Source organism: Pan paniscus, chromosome X (genome assembly GCF_029289425.2).
Source record: "Pan paniscus chromosome X, NHGRI_mPanPan1-v2.0_pri, whole genome shotgun sequence".
NCBI lineage: Eukaryota > Metazoa > Chordata > Mammalia > Primates > Hominidae > Pan > Pan paniscus.
Genome location: NC_073272.2, coordinates 118,695,638 through 118,712,284, shown reverse-complemented (window position 1 = coordinate 118,712,284; position 16,647 = coordinate 118,695,638).

Below are 16,647 nucleotides of genomic sequence, written 5' to 3'. Positions count from 1 at the left end.
ACAAATGGTTGCATTCTTTTGAGTTTCTGATGAGCCTCTCCAAAGGAGGGAATCAGATATGCATTCATCTCAGTGAGCAGAAGGGTGACTTTGAATAGAATGGGAGGTAGGTTTGCCCTAAGCAGTTCCCAGCTTGACTTCTCCCTTTAGCTTAGTGATTTTGGGGTCCCAAGATTTATTTCCTTTCACATTCCCCCCCTTTTCTTTTTAAAAATCTTTTGGAGAAAGCATTTCAGAAGAAAATGAGTCTCTGGTCTCAGGTTTCGTCTGATCTCTTATGGCTCGGTTGGTTTATTTCTAGATGGTTAGGTCCTGAATGATTAGGAAAGTTCATTTTTAGCAGGTTGTGAAGTTTCACATCCTATGAAGTGAAAATAGGGAGAAAAACAACAACAGGTTGGGTGTGGTAGCTCACGCCTGTAATACCAGCACTTTGGGAGGCCGAGGCAGGCAGATCATCTGAGGTCAGGAGTTCAACACCAGCCTGGACAACATGGTGAAACCCTGTCTCTATTAAAAACACAAAAAATTAGCCGGGCATTAGTAGTTAGGACAACTAACTAGTAACTAGTAGTCCTAGTTACTCAGGAGGCTGAGGCAGGAGAATTGCTTGAACCCAGGAGCAGAGGCAGCAGTGAGCTGAGATTGCGCCACTGCACTCCAGTCTGGGCGGCAGAGTGAAACTCCGTCTCAAAAAAACAAAAAACAAACAAACAACAACAACAAACAAAAGAACAATCCTGGAAAATTGGTATAAGCCATATTACTCTGAAGTCCATAATCAGTAGGCAGGTTTGAAAGTGGTTTATGTATGTAAATGGGTTGCTGTTATTTTCTTCTAAAGTTTAAGTTGTCTGACTTCAGTTCACAGGGCTTTATGAAAGCACGCTTAGTTTTCAATGACTCCTAATTAGGAAAAATGGGGGAAAAAAGAAGGAAAAAAATTGAAAACATTATCTTGAAGACTTGTAACCAAGAAAAAATAGAATTTGGTCCAGACTGTAGAAAATAATAAAAACTGAAAAGGCCGGGCGCAGTGGCTCATGCCTGTAATCCCAGCATTTTGGGAAGCTGAGGCGGGCAGATCACGAGGTCAGGAGATCGAGACCATCCTGTCTAACACGGTGAAACCCCGTCTCTACTAAAAATACAAAAAATTAGCTGGGCGTGGTGGTGGGTGCCTGTAGTCCCAGGTACTCAGGAGGCTAAGGCAGGAGAATGGCGTGAATCCAGGAGGCAGAGCTTGCAGTGAGCCGAGATCGCACCACTGCACTCCAGCCTGAGCGACAGAGCAAGACTCCATCTAAAAAAAAAACAAAAAAAAAAAACTGAAAAACATTAGGCAAGACTGGAATCTAACAACAGGTGTATTATAGTTTTTGAAACATAATTTTTCTCTCTCCAGTTTTCCATCTTTACTAAAGACAAATCATGGTAGGACTGATTTGCTTTATTATACTTGGCCTGATTATTTGTATACAGTGCAGCAAGAATTATTATTTTTTACATAGGCTTTTAAATTGGCGTTGATGGAACTTTGTTCCATAGAAAGAATCTCAGATAAGACTTTTTTAAAGCCAAGCCCAGCCATAGATTTGTACCATCAAATATCTATGAGTTGGGGCCAGGCACAGTGGCTGATGCCTGTAATCCCAGCCATTTGGGGGGGCCAATGCAGGTGGATCACTTGAGGTCAGGAGTTCGAGACCAGCCTGGCCAACATGGTGAAATCCTGTCTCTACAAAATACAAAAAAAATTAGCAGGGTGTTGTGGCACATGCCTGTAATTCCAGCTACTTGGGAAGCTGAGACAGGTGAATCACTTGGACCTGGGAAGCGGAGGTTGCAGTGAGCTGAGATCATACCACTGTACTCCAGCCTGGGCAACAGATCGAGACTATGCCAAAAAACAAACAAACAAAAAAACCACCCTATGAATTGGGTGAATTCCTCCCCTCTTGAGGTTCCAAGATAAACTTAGGGCTCCTGCACCTGTCAGAAAGTGGCATTCTTTACTTACCACAGGTCAGGAACCCTGTACAGGGACTGTGTAGACAAGGTATAAGGCCAGTTTTCCCATGGGGCTTTTATTGGCTCCATAAGTCAAGTTTGATTCCTTAAAGGAAAGCACACCATTCCAGTCAAAGCTTTGGTAAAATAACCAGTTTCTCAAATTGTGTCCTGTTATAAATTAAAACAGATTCTTATTGTACTTATGCATGTCAGTCCATGTAGTTAATTCCTGTTCTGCTTGATATTCATGAACATTTCAGTTCTCCATGAGTCCTGAAAAGTTTTCTTTTATTCTGATGTCACAATCTCAAAAATTTTCAGAAACTTGTATTCAAGAGCACCTGTTAGAATTTTATAGCTGATTATAAAACTACCTTCTAAAGAGGACGAAAACAAGACAAAAATTGTCCATGGATGAAAAAAGTTTTAGGGCAGCCATAGTCAAAGACACAATGGACAAGGAAATTTGTTGCCTCTGTGGCACACAATAATTTAAGAAAACAATTATGATTATTTCTGATTATGTACAGTAAGTCATATCAGAATTATAGGACTTTCCCATAATTTTGGAACACATACCAATAACATATTTATATTGATACAGCTCAAAGAAAACCAAACACCATTTCACACTTGACAATGTTTCCTGTATGATGTTTATATGAAATAGGCCAAATTATGTCATTTTTGGACTTTAGGGAACCTAATATCTTAAAGGATTAATTAGATCAGAAAAAGACATAATTTATAATTTGATTTTGGAAGGTGTCAAATATCAAAGGTTTAAAACACTTGATATCACAGATCATTGTAAAATAAGCCATTCATTTCACCAAACTGATAACTCAAGGATTTCAAAAAAAAGACCAAAACCTTCATTCTTTGAGAGAGGAGACTTTATTTTCCAAACAATAAGCCCTAATAAAAACAGCATGACGCCAATTAAATTTGTTTTTCAAAATTTTATAAACAATCTATAAAATTTTAATCTTGAGCATAAGATATAACTTCAATAAGCCTTTTATAATCTTTATAACCTTTATTAAGGAGTTGGTTAATGCTTCAAGAAAAACTTATTAATCTGACACAGGGGCCCATATGCTGGTCTTGCATCAGTGTGCCTTCGACATTAATGATTAATTTATAGAGAAACTGAACTTATTTTATCTCTCAACGTTGGCCCTTACAATCTCATGCCCACCTCTTCTGCAATAGTTCCTGGGCCTTGAGGAGTTAGATAGCTTTAATTTCTGGCCTGTGCCTCAGGAATGCAGTTTATTTTGATTGGCATCTCTACTGGGCCTGAAGATGAGGCTTTAATTGCTGTCAGTGTTTAAGATTTCGGAGGACTTGGTGTCCTTTTTAGATCCAGGCGCCAAAGCCCTGTAACTCTATGTCACAATGACTTTACAAGCCCATACAGAAAGATACATGAATATAATAACCTTAATTTAAAAATTTTTTTTGATTTCATTTTTTTTCCTAAGTAAACCAAAACTTAATAATAATAGCATAGGAATTGTTTCAATAAACCATAAAATCTGTTAGGCCAGTTACCAAAAGGCAAAAGAAAAGACCTTCGGCACTGCACGGAATATTATGTTGGAAGAAAGAATTTCCTTTAGACTTTTAAGTAAACATTGTTAGCATCCGGCCACAACAAACAAAACTCAAGGAGAAAAACTTATATGAGTTGAAAAATGAGTTGGAGAGCATTACTATTTCTTGCCCTTTAAAAGGGGAGAGAAAACCAAAAACGGCAAGATGCAATACAAATTGAACTTTGGGTTAAAAAACTAAAATCTCTCATAATTTATTGAGTAAATCAATCCCTTAAGAAAATTTCATTATTCTAACCAATTATTTAGTGTGTAAGTGGTTTTTTTTACATCAAGCCGAATCTCTAGAAAGACCATTATAATTTCCCTTTAATTAATAGACAACTTGATCATATGAAAGTTTTTTTTTTTTAATAAATCCTCTTTTCTTTTTTTTTTTTTTTTTGAGATAGGGTCTTGCTTTGTCGTCCAGGCTGGAGTGCAGTGATGCAATCTTGGCTTACTGCAACCTCTGCCTCCCAGGTTCGAGCAATTCTCCCACCTCGGCCTCCCAAGTAGCTGGGATTACAGGTGCATGAGTCCACACCTGGCTAATTTTTGTACTTTTAGTATTTTAAATATCTATTATTTAATTTAACTTTAGAGTCTAAATTATGATGAGTTTGTCTACAAGTATTCATCCCATTACGTTTACCTAATTATTTCATTTTAATTGTTTACCTAGATTATTTATGAAAACTGCGGTAGTCATCATTTAAAGTTATGGAACCGCCATTGCAAAATTATAACTGAGACAGTTGAAAAGATCTGACCTAACTGACTCCATCTTGCTTCTAACCTCCAAGCTGTCCTTGTTCATTCCTGAGTGCAGGCCAAACTAACTTTGGGAGGAATTCAATTTACAGTTTGACTTTGAGACAAAGATGGTAACAGTCCCTTCCGAAAACAAACCTTACTGCCTGTGGACTGGACTGCATAAAGCCAGAAGACTAGAAGTTATGGCAATCTTACTAAATTCAAGATGTTGCTATTTTCATTAAACTAATATCAATGTCTTATTTATTAAAGATTACATGACAAAGATCATTCTGTTTTGGGCTAGGTTTATGGTTTTGTAACCCCTATGCCAAATTTTGACACCTTGTAGTATTTGGCAGGGATAAGTATGAAATTGCTTGATTAATAAATGCAAACAAAAATGTATGCTGGCAATTCTTAAGACATTTTTAATATTACTTTACCAATAATTTTAAAGCTAGCTTATTTATTAAAGATTTTACTTAAGTTATGTAAACTTGAAAAAGCATTTGACTAGTCTTTTGTTTTTTCCTGATAAAGTATTTGATTCAAGTGCTTTTATTTTCTTAAGCCAATTAGTTAGAGCTCTTGCATATATTTTCAGTAGTGAAACATTGGGTACATAAATACGTAGACGTATTAGGCATGCTGATAGAATGTACATCTTATAGAGTCATAAAAACCTTTTATTTTTCCCTATCTTGGGCTTTCAAATTCTTCATAACCTTTTTCACTACCCTAGGCAGTTGTCAGCTAAATAGGCTTAAATTTGCATATTAAAGGAAACAAGTCAGGTGAAAATCAAATAGCAAGATATACATCATAAGGTATGGAGATAAATACTTTGGTGTGCTAGAGGGAAATTAAAACGGATTTAATTGCCAATTAAACATAAAATTATAAAAATTATAAAGGCCTTTAAAATACACACACACACACACACACACACACACACACACACACACACACACAGATCCTATCGCTTTTACTTCAGAACCTTAGCCATGAGGTAAATACAAATTCACCAGCTTGCAAAAAAAACCGTGTTGGATCCAAACAGTGGTTTTTATCTTAATAGAAAAATAACAGCTGATTTGACTGGGGGCCATGTGGGAATGTCTGGGGGATTGACCCCTCGAAACGTTCAGTGGCCCTACAGGGAAATCCCCAACAAAAATTAATTTTAAAAAAAGGCTTATCCAGGAAATACACCCTGGAGTGCCTTTTGGCTGGGAGGATCAAAATGCCCTTTCTCTTCAGAGCTGAGAAAACTCAGTCCCTCATTTATCTATGAAAACAACAGTTCAGTTCCTCACGCAAATGCGCACAGACAAGCTGAATCGAGATTAATTTTGGGAGAAAAAGCAATAGAGAAGACCCTTTAGAATACATCTCTGAACTAGAATTAAGATCCTTAAATAACAGTTTCCTAGGAGGGAAACAACAACAACAACAGTGAAGACCACTTCCTGTAAACTGTGCTCAGCCACCCCTAATTTTGTAGCTCTCATCTGCCATTACACATGCCGAGGTCAAGTTCTCTCATAGTACAAGGTTATTTCTGGTACTCCCAAAGCCAAAAAGGTCAGGTCATGCAATACAGGAAAATACAGCTTTAGACCTAAGAAAAACCTGTCCATGACTCTTGGAACTCCACAAGGAAAACAGAACACTCCAAAAGGGGTGAGTGGTATCTTTGTTCTGATTTCTTGAAAGGGGCTCAAGTCATTGGAAGCCTTCTCTAGATTTTTTGTACTGCAGATGGCATAGGGGGAAGGAGGTATAGAGTGGAAGAAAAGTAAACGAAAGAACATTTGTTTTTTAAGACAGGAAGCAAACACAAAATCCAAGCGCATGGCTTTTTTTGTTTTTTCCTCTTTTGCAGCTGCGAGGAATTTTTGCCAAATTAGAGAGGCTTTGTTATCCATAATTTGGAATTCTCACTCGGATTTGACCAAGTCAGGTGGAGTTGGTCAAATCTGATGGGAGAAAGACCAGGACAAACAACAATAAAAAACCCCAACAATATGATCACTGAGCACTCTAATGGTAAGGAGAAATTAAAACCAGCTGGTTGTTAACTTACCTAGGAATGGGTCTCAGGTTGAAGACTGCTTTCTACTATCCTTGAAGCAGGAAAAAAACTCAAACTCGTCTTTCTTGTTGGGAGTGAGCTCAAACTCCATAAAGGAGGTTCTTGCTTTCCATCGTCATGGAAGCAGGGAATCTTGCCTTCCGTGTTAGAAGCAAGTAAAACTCCAAAAAAAGGGAGTTGTACAGCAAAATAAACTTTAGATCTCTACCAAATTTAGGGATATCAGGGATTCTCTGGAGGGGGTGCTCCCAGACCTCAGCAAATTGTCCTATTGGTTTGAGCCACAAAGTTGCTCATGCTGGTACCAAGCACCAATATGAGATTTGTCAAAGTTCAGGGGTACCTCCACTCAGAATCCCTTTGTGGTTACCGAAATTTGAACACTGAATATCTGAGATAGGTCTCAGATAATTTAGAAAGTTTACTTTGGCAAGGTTGGGGTCATGTGCCCGTGACACAGCCTCAGGAGGACCTGATGACATGTGCACAAGGTAGTCAGAGCACAGTTTGATTTTATACATTTAGGGAGACATGAGACATCAATCAACATATGTAAGATGAACATTAGTTTGTGGTTTGGTCCAGAAAGGCGGGACAACTTGAAGTGGGGAGAGAGCTTCCAGGTCATAGGTAAATAAGAGACAAATGGTTGCATTCTTGTGAGTTTCTCATTAGCCTCTCCAAAGGAGACAATCAGATATGCATCTCTCTCAGTGAGCAGAGGGGTGACTTTGAATAGAATGGCAGGCAGATTTGCCCTAAGCAGTTCCCAGCTTGACTTTTTCCTTTAGCTTAGTGATTTTGGGGTCCCAAGATTTATTTTCCTTTCACAGGTGCATATGGAGATCTATCAGCAAAGTTGTCACTGAAGTCTTTTCTATACAATTGTACCACGGGGTAGTAAAAAATTTGTTGATGGGGAGTTTCTTTTCATAGGAGTATTCCAGTTAATGAGTGAAGAAAGAATGATAGAATATTGCCATTTTGAGAGACAGGACTAGCTGGATTTCCTAGGCCGACTAAGAATCCCTAAGCCTAGCTGGGAATGTGACTGCATCCACCTTTAAACATGGGGCTTGCAACTTAGCTCACACCCGACCAATCAGATAGTAAAGACAGCTCGCTAAAATGCTAATTAGGCAAAAACAGGAGGTAAAGAAATAGCCAATCATCTGTTGCCTGAGAGCACAGCGGGAGGGACAAGGATCAGGATATAATCCCAGGCATTTGAGCCGGCAACGGCTACCCTCTTTGGGTCCCCTCCCTTTGTATGGGAGCTCTGTCTTCACTCTATTAAATCTTGCAAGTGCACTCTCTTTTGGTCCATGTTTGTTATGGCTACAGCTGAGCTTTCGCTCGCCATCCACCACTGGTGTTTGCCGCCGTTGCAGACCCGCCACTGACTTCCATCCCTCCGGATCCAGCAGGGTGTCCACTGTGCTCCTGATCCAGCAAGGTGCCCATTGCCGCTCCGAATCAGGCTAAAGGCTTGCCATTGTTCCTGCACGGCTAAGTGCCCGGGTTTCATCCTAATCGAGCTGAACACTAGTCACTGGGTTCCATGGTTCTCTTCCATGACCCACGGCTTCTAATAGAGCTATAACACTCACTGCATGGCCCAAGATTCCATTCCTTGGAATCCATGAGGTCAAGAACCCCAGGTCAGAGAACGCGAGGCTTGCCACCATCTTGAGAGCTCTGGGAGCAAGGACCCCCCGGTAACAATTTGACAATTCCTAATGAAATAGTGGACTAGGCAATGGTCATCAATGGCTGCCAGCATCATAAGAAGAGAGACAACCAGATATTATGTACCTCTGATGAAAGTACACAGCACCACTTATGAAACTGTCTTGCTAAAAAATCAAACCTGAATCTGAACAAGCCCCTAGATCTAACTACCAGTTTACTTGAAATATATTACTAGGATGCAATCAGCAAAATCCATAGACAGTGGGAAACTCTATAGGAAAAATTAACTAGTATCTTTACTAATCAATTCTAATGGGAAAAAAAAAGAAATAGTGGAGGAACCTATAGATGAAAAGAGACTTAAAAGACGTATCAACCAATTGTAATATGTGGATCTTATTTGCATGCTGATATCACCAAAAAATGTATGAAACTCTCAGGAACTTTTTTTGTTTTTGTTTTTGTTTTTGAGACAGGGTCTCACTTGGTCACCCAGGCTGGCACTGGCAATGCTGTGAGCAATATGGGCTCAGATAGCCAACCATTCTGGTTTCCCAGGACTGATGGGGTTCCTGAAACAAGGCTTTTTCTGGAACGTTCCACTCAAAGCAGAATGAGTTGGTAGCTCTAAATGGTAAACGTAGGACCTAAGTACAATAGAACAATTTGAGGGTATGGTGTACAATACCCAAAGAAATTTTCCTTGGCTCCTCAGCCTGAAGACATCTCCGTAAGTATTTTCTGGGGAAGACTCAGAGAGGAACAGGGTTAGGACCAGTGGGGTAGGGGTTGAAGTAAGATAAACATTGACATTTCACATATGACAACTTGCCTTCCAACTGAAACTTAAAGTCCTTCGGAATAAGAGCTGGGTTTTGCCTTCTCTTTTATTTCTCATAACCCCTAGCACAGTGTTGAAAAGTCGTTCTTTATACAATGACCACATTTTGCATAGGTAACTCTGTACTCCTTTTCATCTACATACGCACAACAGCTATTGGGAGATGAGTGACTACTTCATTTATGCCTTTCCTTCTGTATTAGTCAGGCAGGGTTCTCTAGAGGGACAGGACTAATAGGATAGATGTATATATGAAGGGGAGCTTATTAGGAGAATTGACTCGCACGATCACGAGGTGAAGTCCCACGATAGGCCGTCTGCAAGCTGAAGAGCAAGGAAGCCAGTCGGAGTCTCAAAATCTTAAAAGTAGTGAAGCCTTCAGTCTGTGGCCAAAGGCCCAAGAGCCCCTGGCAAATCACTGGTATAAGTCCAAGAGCCCAAAAGCTGAAGTCCAAGAGCCCAAAAGCTGAGTCTGATGTTCGAGGGCAGAAAGCATCCAACACGGGAGAAAGATGAAGCCCAGAAGACTCAGCAAGTCTACTCTTCTGCCTTCTCCTGCCTGCTTTATTCTAGCCATGCTGGCAGCTGATTAGAAGGCGCCCACCCAGATTAAGAGTGGGTCTGCCTCTCCCTGTTCACTGACTCAAATATTCATCTCCTTTGGCAACACCCTCACAAACACACTCAGGAACAATATTTTGCATGCTTCAATCCAATCAAGTTGACGCTCAGTATTAACCATCACACCCTCCAAATGCAGGGATGATTTAACCATGATGGAGAAATGAGCATCAGATTTACCTTCTTGCTGTAAATAAATATAAATAAAATATATAGAACAAATATTTTTAGACATTAGATAAGTAATAGCCTGCCAGAAAAAAATTCAATGTCCCCCAAAAGCTCAACACTCTTTAAAGGAAGACAAAACATTCTAGAAAGATAAGACATAGTCAATTGTTATTATTCAAATTATTTATTTGCAAATTCACCTACTTGCTACAATTTATTTGTAACCCCAAATCAATTCTCATGGTACTTTCACCAGCTTTCAGGGACACATGGAGAGCAGCAAAAAATTTGAATTGCCTAAAGTGCATGTTCCCAGCTGAGGCCAAACAACGCAATGTTCTGCCTTCTTGCTTCAGTTCTCATACTGTAAAAAAGTGTCATTTCCATGGTCTATTTAGTGTCACATTTTCCACATTTTTATTAGTAATTTCACTATCTTAAACGGTCCCAAAATGTAGTACTGAAGTGATGTTTAGCATTCCTAAGTGCAACAAGGCTGTGATATGCCTAATGGAAAAAAAAATGTGTTATTTAAGTTTTGTTCAAGCATAAATTAAAATACCATTGGCCATGAGTTAAATGTTAATGAATCAACAGTATCTAATATAGAAGATATCTTCAAACAGAAACACATATAACACACGGCTACATATTGATCAGTTGATGAAACTGTTGTGACCAGAGGCTTGTATGAACCTACTGTATTTCCCCTAGGATCAGTGGTTCAGTATTTCTTAACTCAGTGTGTGTGATGACTTTATAGATCCCCAAATAATGAGAATCAATTATAATTCATCCCAAGCTGACTTGCTCTATGAGAAACGTTAAAGGAAATTCTGCAGGCTTGAGGGAAATTATGCCAGCTGGAAATTCAAAGCTACATGTAGAAATGAAAATGGTAAACACTTGAGTAAATATTTAAAAACTTGTTTTTTGAATTTCTTAATGTACTAGAAAAGACAATGGACTATGTAAAGCAAAAAGACTAACAATGTATTATGGGATCTATAAACTATATAGAAGTAAATATGCATAAAAACTATAGTACACTGGAAAAGGGAGGAGTAAAAGGAAATATACTGTTATAAGGTTTTTACATTATATGTGTGAATTGGTACAATATTAATTCAAAGTACACTGCAATAAGTTATTGGCCAAGTGCAGTGGCTCATGCCTGTAATCTCAGAACTTTGGGAGGCCGAGATGCGTGGAGTGCTTGAGCCAGGAGTTAGAGACCAGCCTGGGGAACATGGCAAAACCTCGCATTTACCAATAATGCAAAAATTAGTCTGGCATGGTGGTTCAAACCTGAAGTCCCAGCTACTTGGGAGGCTGAGATGGGAGAATTGCTTGAGCCTAGGAGGCAGAGGTTGCAGTGAGCTGAGATAGCGCTGCTACACTCCAGCCTGCGTGACAGACAGAGACCCTATCTCAAAAAAAAAAGTACGCTGTAGTAAGTTATGGATGCATATTGTAATCCCCAGATTAGGACAAGTTGATTGATGGTGTCTTAATGACTATCAACTTGTATTGATTACTGAGAAAGGAGCGTTACTGTCTCCAAATATAATTGTGGATTTGTCTATTCCTCCTTTAAATGCTACCAGTTTTTGCTTCAAATGTTTTGCAGCTTTGTTATCAGGTACATACACTTTAAGAATTCTGTTTTCATATGAATTAACCCTTTAATTCATAAAATACTACTACTAAAAATAAAAAAATCAAATAAGAAATATGGCTAAAAAGCCAAAATAGACTACTAAAAATATTCAAGTAATGTCAAGGAAGGGAGAAGAGGAGGAAAAAAAGAACAAAGAAAATATGGGAAAAATGGAAAAAAAATACCAAGATGGAAGACTTAGAAACAGCCATATCAATGATTACATTAAACATAGGAAACACCCCAAATGAAGGCATAAGTTGTTCAGGCTGCCGATAAGAAACCTGCTGTAAATATAAAGACAGGTTAAAGTAAAAAGAAGGAAAAATATACTATGCACATACTAATCATAAGAAATCTACTGACAATATTATCATGAGATAAAGTAGACTTTAAGACATGAGGACTACCAGAGATACAGAGGGATATTTCATACTGATAAAATGGTTCATTCATAAGAAGACAAAATTCTAAGTGTGTGTACCTGGTAACAGAGCTGCAAAACTTTTGAAGCAAAGTCTGGTATAATTTAAAGGAGAAATAGACAAATTCACAATTATATTTGGAGACTTTAACACTCCTTGCTCAGTAATCAGTTGAACAAGTTAACAGTCATTAAGACACCATCAATCAACTTGTCCTAATTGACATTTATAGTTCACTCCTCCCCACTCTCCCAAAACAACAGAAGACATTCTTTTCAAGTGCATGAAAAACACTCACCATGAGAAACCATATGCTGGGCTGTAAAGGAAGTATCAAAAAATATAAAATGATAAAAATAATAAAAGATATGCTTACTAACCATAAAGGAATTAAAGTAGAAATTAATACTTAGAAAGATATCTGGGAAAAACAAAAATGAAACCAAAAAACCACAACAAAAAAGAAAGATATCTGGGAAATTCCCTAAATGTTTAAAAATTAATCAAATGCAGTAATAACTGTGCACATTTGATGGACTGAACTGGAATCCAGTCACTACTAAAGTATATAGTCTCTTCTTTCCTCCTGTTTCCTAAACACACATCAGTGTCTATTTGCATTCACTTATATATGTGGGGTCATTTGCTTTGTAACCATGAGATAAGACAAGAGCTTTTGGTGATGAGAAGGGCTAGAAGAGGATAAGAAGAGCTCCAAGGGGATAATATGGCATCAATTCCCTTTCCGGACCTTTAACTTCCATGATTAAATGAATGAACATAATAAATTGCTGGCCCTGCCTAAGGGAGATTTTAAGAGACTGAGCAAAAGCTGAGTTGTTTCAAAGCCTCAGTGACAGAGTATGGCACAGAGCTGGGGAGGACACCCTTCTAATCCAAAACCATTTGGGGATCTCAAAGATTGAAAGCTTTGGGAGAAGTGATAGAAAGCACTGTTAGCATGTACATTGGCATTTCATGACGGACACGAAGCAGTTAGATTTCTACAGGTAACCTTGCAGGTAGAAGACATGGAGAAGTTGAAACTGGAACAGCATAGGAGAAACATGGTGAGACTCCCAGAAATATGGTATGGGCCGGGTGCAGTGGCCCACACCTGTAATCCCAGCACTTTGGGAGGCCGAGGCGGGTGGATCACCTGAGGTCAGGAGTTCAAGACCAGCCTGACCAACTTGGTGAAACTCCGTCTCTACTAAAAATACAAAATTAGTCGGGCGTGGTGGCTCATGCCCGTAATCCCAGCTACTCAGGAGGCTGAGGCAGGAGAATCGCTTGAACCCGGGAGGTGGAAGTTGCAGTGGGCCAAGATCACACTGTTGCACTCCAGCCTGGGCAACTCTGTCTCAAAAAAAAAAAAAAAAAAGAAAAGAGAAAAAGAAACTTTTAGTTCTTAGCGGGTTAAATTTGGAAAGGACCCCCAGAAAACCAATAATAAATGCAGGAGACTGGTGTAGACCTGCATAAACAGTGTCCAGAAGGCTAAACACCAGATGTAGACCTGAGGCTTAAAAGAAATGATAAGAGCAACATAAAGAATTTTTACAAAGTTACATAAATAATTATTACAAAGTTGTGTTAAGAGCCAGAAGACAATTGAGAAAGGGGTCCAATTGATATTGACATACTGATGGATGATAAAGATAGAGCAGAACTCCTCTGTTCTCACTTTGCACCTATATTTTTTGTCAAGGAGAAATTTACATACTGAACAGTCTAGCCCAATGCTTTTCAAACTTTAACACACTTATACATCACTTAGGAATTTTGTTAAAATGAGATTGTGGTTTGGTAGGTCTGGGTGGGGCCCAATAATTTGCACTTCTAACAGGCTCCCAGGTAATGCTACTGTTGGTCCTCGAACCATACTTTGAATAACAATAGTTTAGACCAAATATTGATAAAAGAAGAAAAGTCCAGGGTATGTAAAATGGTTGTCAAAGAGTATTTCATTGCTTTAACCAAGTTCAGTTGTCTGGACAAATTATATCTCTCAGAATATTGGAAGAACTAGCTAGTGAGACCTCTAAACCACCCTTGGGGATAATTTTATTTTCATCAATTTGGAGCATATGCAGGGGGGTTGCTAGAAGCCTAAAGACAGGCAAATGTGATCATGGATTTCAAAAAGGAAATAATAGAGGAAGTGTAAATGGACAGAACAAGCTTGTTGATTCCAGGAGACAATCTAAAGTGGATTATTTTAAAAGGATGGTTTATGTTCACTGGACCCAGTGTAATTTCACTGGGAATGAAACCTGTCAGACTAGTTTCATTATTATTTTTTATTATTTATTTTTTTTTTTTTTTTTGAGATGGAGTCTCGCTCTGTCACCCAGGTTGGAGTGCAATGGCTCGATCTTGGCTCACTGCAACCTCCGCCTCCCGGGTTCAAGCCATTCTCCTGCCTCAGCCTCCTGAGTAGCTGGGACTACAGGCACTTGCCACCACACCTGGCTAATTTTTTGTATTTTTAGTAGAGACGGAGTTTCACTGTGTTAGCCAGGATGGTCTCGATCTCCTGATCTCGTGATCCACCCTCCTTGGCCTCCCAAAGTGCTGGGATTACAGGCGTGAGCCACTGTGCCCGGCCTAGTTTCATGATCTTTAATAGGTTTACTAGAATGATCGGTCAGGGCAATGCAGCAGATAAAACAAGTGAAATTTGGCAAAGCACTACCTGAGGATTTTCATGATATTTGCAAAGCAGCACAATAAGGACTCGCTGTGAGAATAATAAGGGGGTTTAGTAGCTGGTTGACCAAGTCTGCCCCAAGGGTCCTGATAAATGATTAATAGCTTCTCAAGGACAGTCTCCAGGCCTGTTACAAGTCTTTATTATTGGCCTGATCTCCTTCAGAAATTTTATCAATGGCTTAAATCAGAGGTTCTCATACCTTGGGGGCAGGAGATGATTGTTAAAGTATAGGTTCCTAATCTCCAATCCTGGGCTCTAATTCAGCAGGTCTAGATCAGGACATGGTATTCTATGTCTTAAATTATTTCAAGATAATGCTGAGGAAGGTACTCTGCGGAGCTCACTTTGAAAAAAAAAAACACTTGATGAATAAGAATGAACACAAGCAGCTCAAAACACAAGGGGCTCTTTTAAAAGTGCATAGTTTCCCTATTGCTTAAAGGATAGTAAAGCCAAGGGTAATATTTCCTTAGAGACAGAGCCCCATACCTTGAGGCTACCCATTTTCTTGATTTGAATGAGACTAAGAGTGTGAAAATATTTTTACCTTTGATCTCTATCCTTTGAATTAATTATTTTTTAAAGTCTAGGACTTCTGCTTTTGGGAAAGTGGAGTACACATAACTTTTGCTATTTTTTCACTAAGTATAACTAAAAACTCGTCATTGTATATAAAACAAACATAAGAAGACTCTGAAAGGTGAAGAGAAGGCAGACCGCCTAAGGATCTTGGGACCCAAGAAATGATATGGTGGTGAGTTTCTTGGGTGGTTATTTTTATTTTTTTTGCCTCATATATCCTAGACTTGGGCTAAAGAAGGCAGCGACCCAGAACTGCAGAGGCTGGCAATTCAGAACTGCCAATGAGTAGAGATAAAAAAAGGCCCCAAGGAAAATGTTTTCTCTAGCCCAATAGACCATTGCAGCAACACCCTTATCCATGCCAGCAAAGGCCTAGACTTCCACCCACACGAGGTTATGTAAGAAGGCCTCCTAACCCTCCTGCCTGGTGCTCTCAGAGGAGGCTTGGAAGAGAGTCAGGACTTTAGCCATTTCCTGGGAGTAACAGAGCCTCCTCCACTTACGTCAGTAGAACCCACATGGAGAACATTAAGAAGCCTTCCTGTACCTCTCGGCCAGGAATCAGTGGACCCTGAGTGGGGAGCTGGAACTCCTACCCCCACTCAACAGCCCCCTTCAGGTATGAAAGGAGGCCAAGGGTGTAACCTGGACTTTCACTACTGTGTCCAGAATTGGTGGGTTCTTGGTCTCACTGACTGCAAGAATGAAGCTGCGGACCCTGGCGGTGAGTGTTACAGCTCTTAAGGTGGCGCGTCTGGAGTCTGTCCCTTCTGATGTTCAGATGTGTTCGGAGTTTCTTCCTTTTGGGGGGTTCGTGGTCTCACTGGCTCAGGAGTGAAGCTGCAGACCTTTGCAGTGAGTGTTACAGCTCTTAAGGCAGAGCGTCTGGAGTTGTTCCTTCCTCCCGGTGGGCTCGTGATATCGCTGGGCTCAGGAGTGAAGCTGCAAACCTTCACAGTGAGTGTTACAGCTCTTAAGGCAGAGCGTCTGGAGTCGTTCCTTCCTCCCGGTGGGCTCGTGATCTCGCTGGGCTCAGGAGTGAAGCTGCTGCAGATCTTCGAGGTGACTGTTATAGCTCATAAAAGCAGCGTGGACCCAAAACGTGAGCAGTAGCAAGATTTATTGAAAAGAGCAAAAGAACAAAGCTTCCGCAGTGTGGAAGAGGACCGGAGTGGGTTGCCAATGCTGGCTAGGGCAGCCTGCTTTTATTCTCTTATCTGGCCCCACCCACATCCTGCTGATTGGTAGAGCCGAGTGGCCTGTTTGGTCAGGGCGCTGATTGGTGCGTTTACAATCCCTGAGCTAGATACAAAGGTTCTCCACGTCCCCATCACATTAGTTAGATACAGAGTTTCGACACACAGGTTCTCCAAGGCCCCACCAGAACAGCTAGATACAGAGTGTGGATTGGTGCATTCACAAACCTTGAGCTAAACACAGGGTGCTGATTGGTGTGTTTACAAACCTTGAGCTA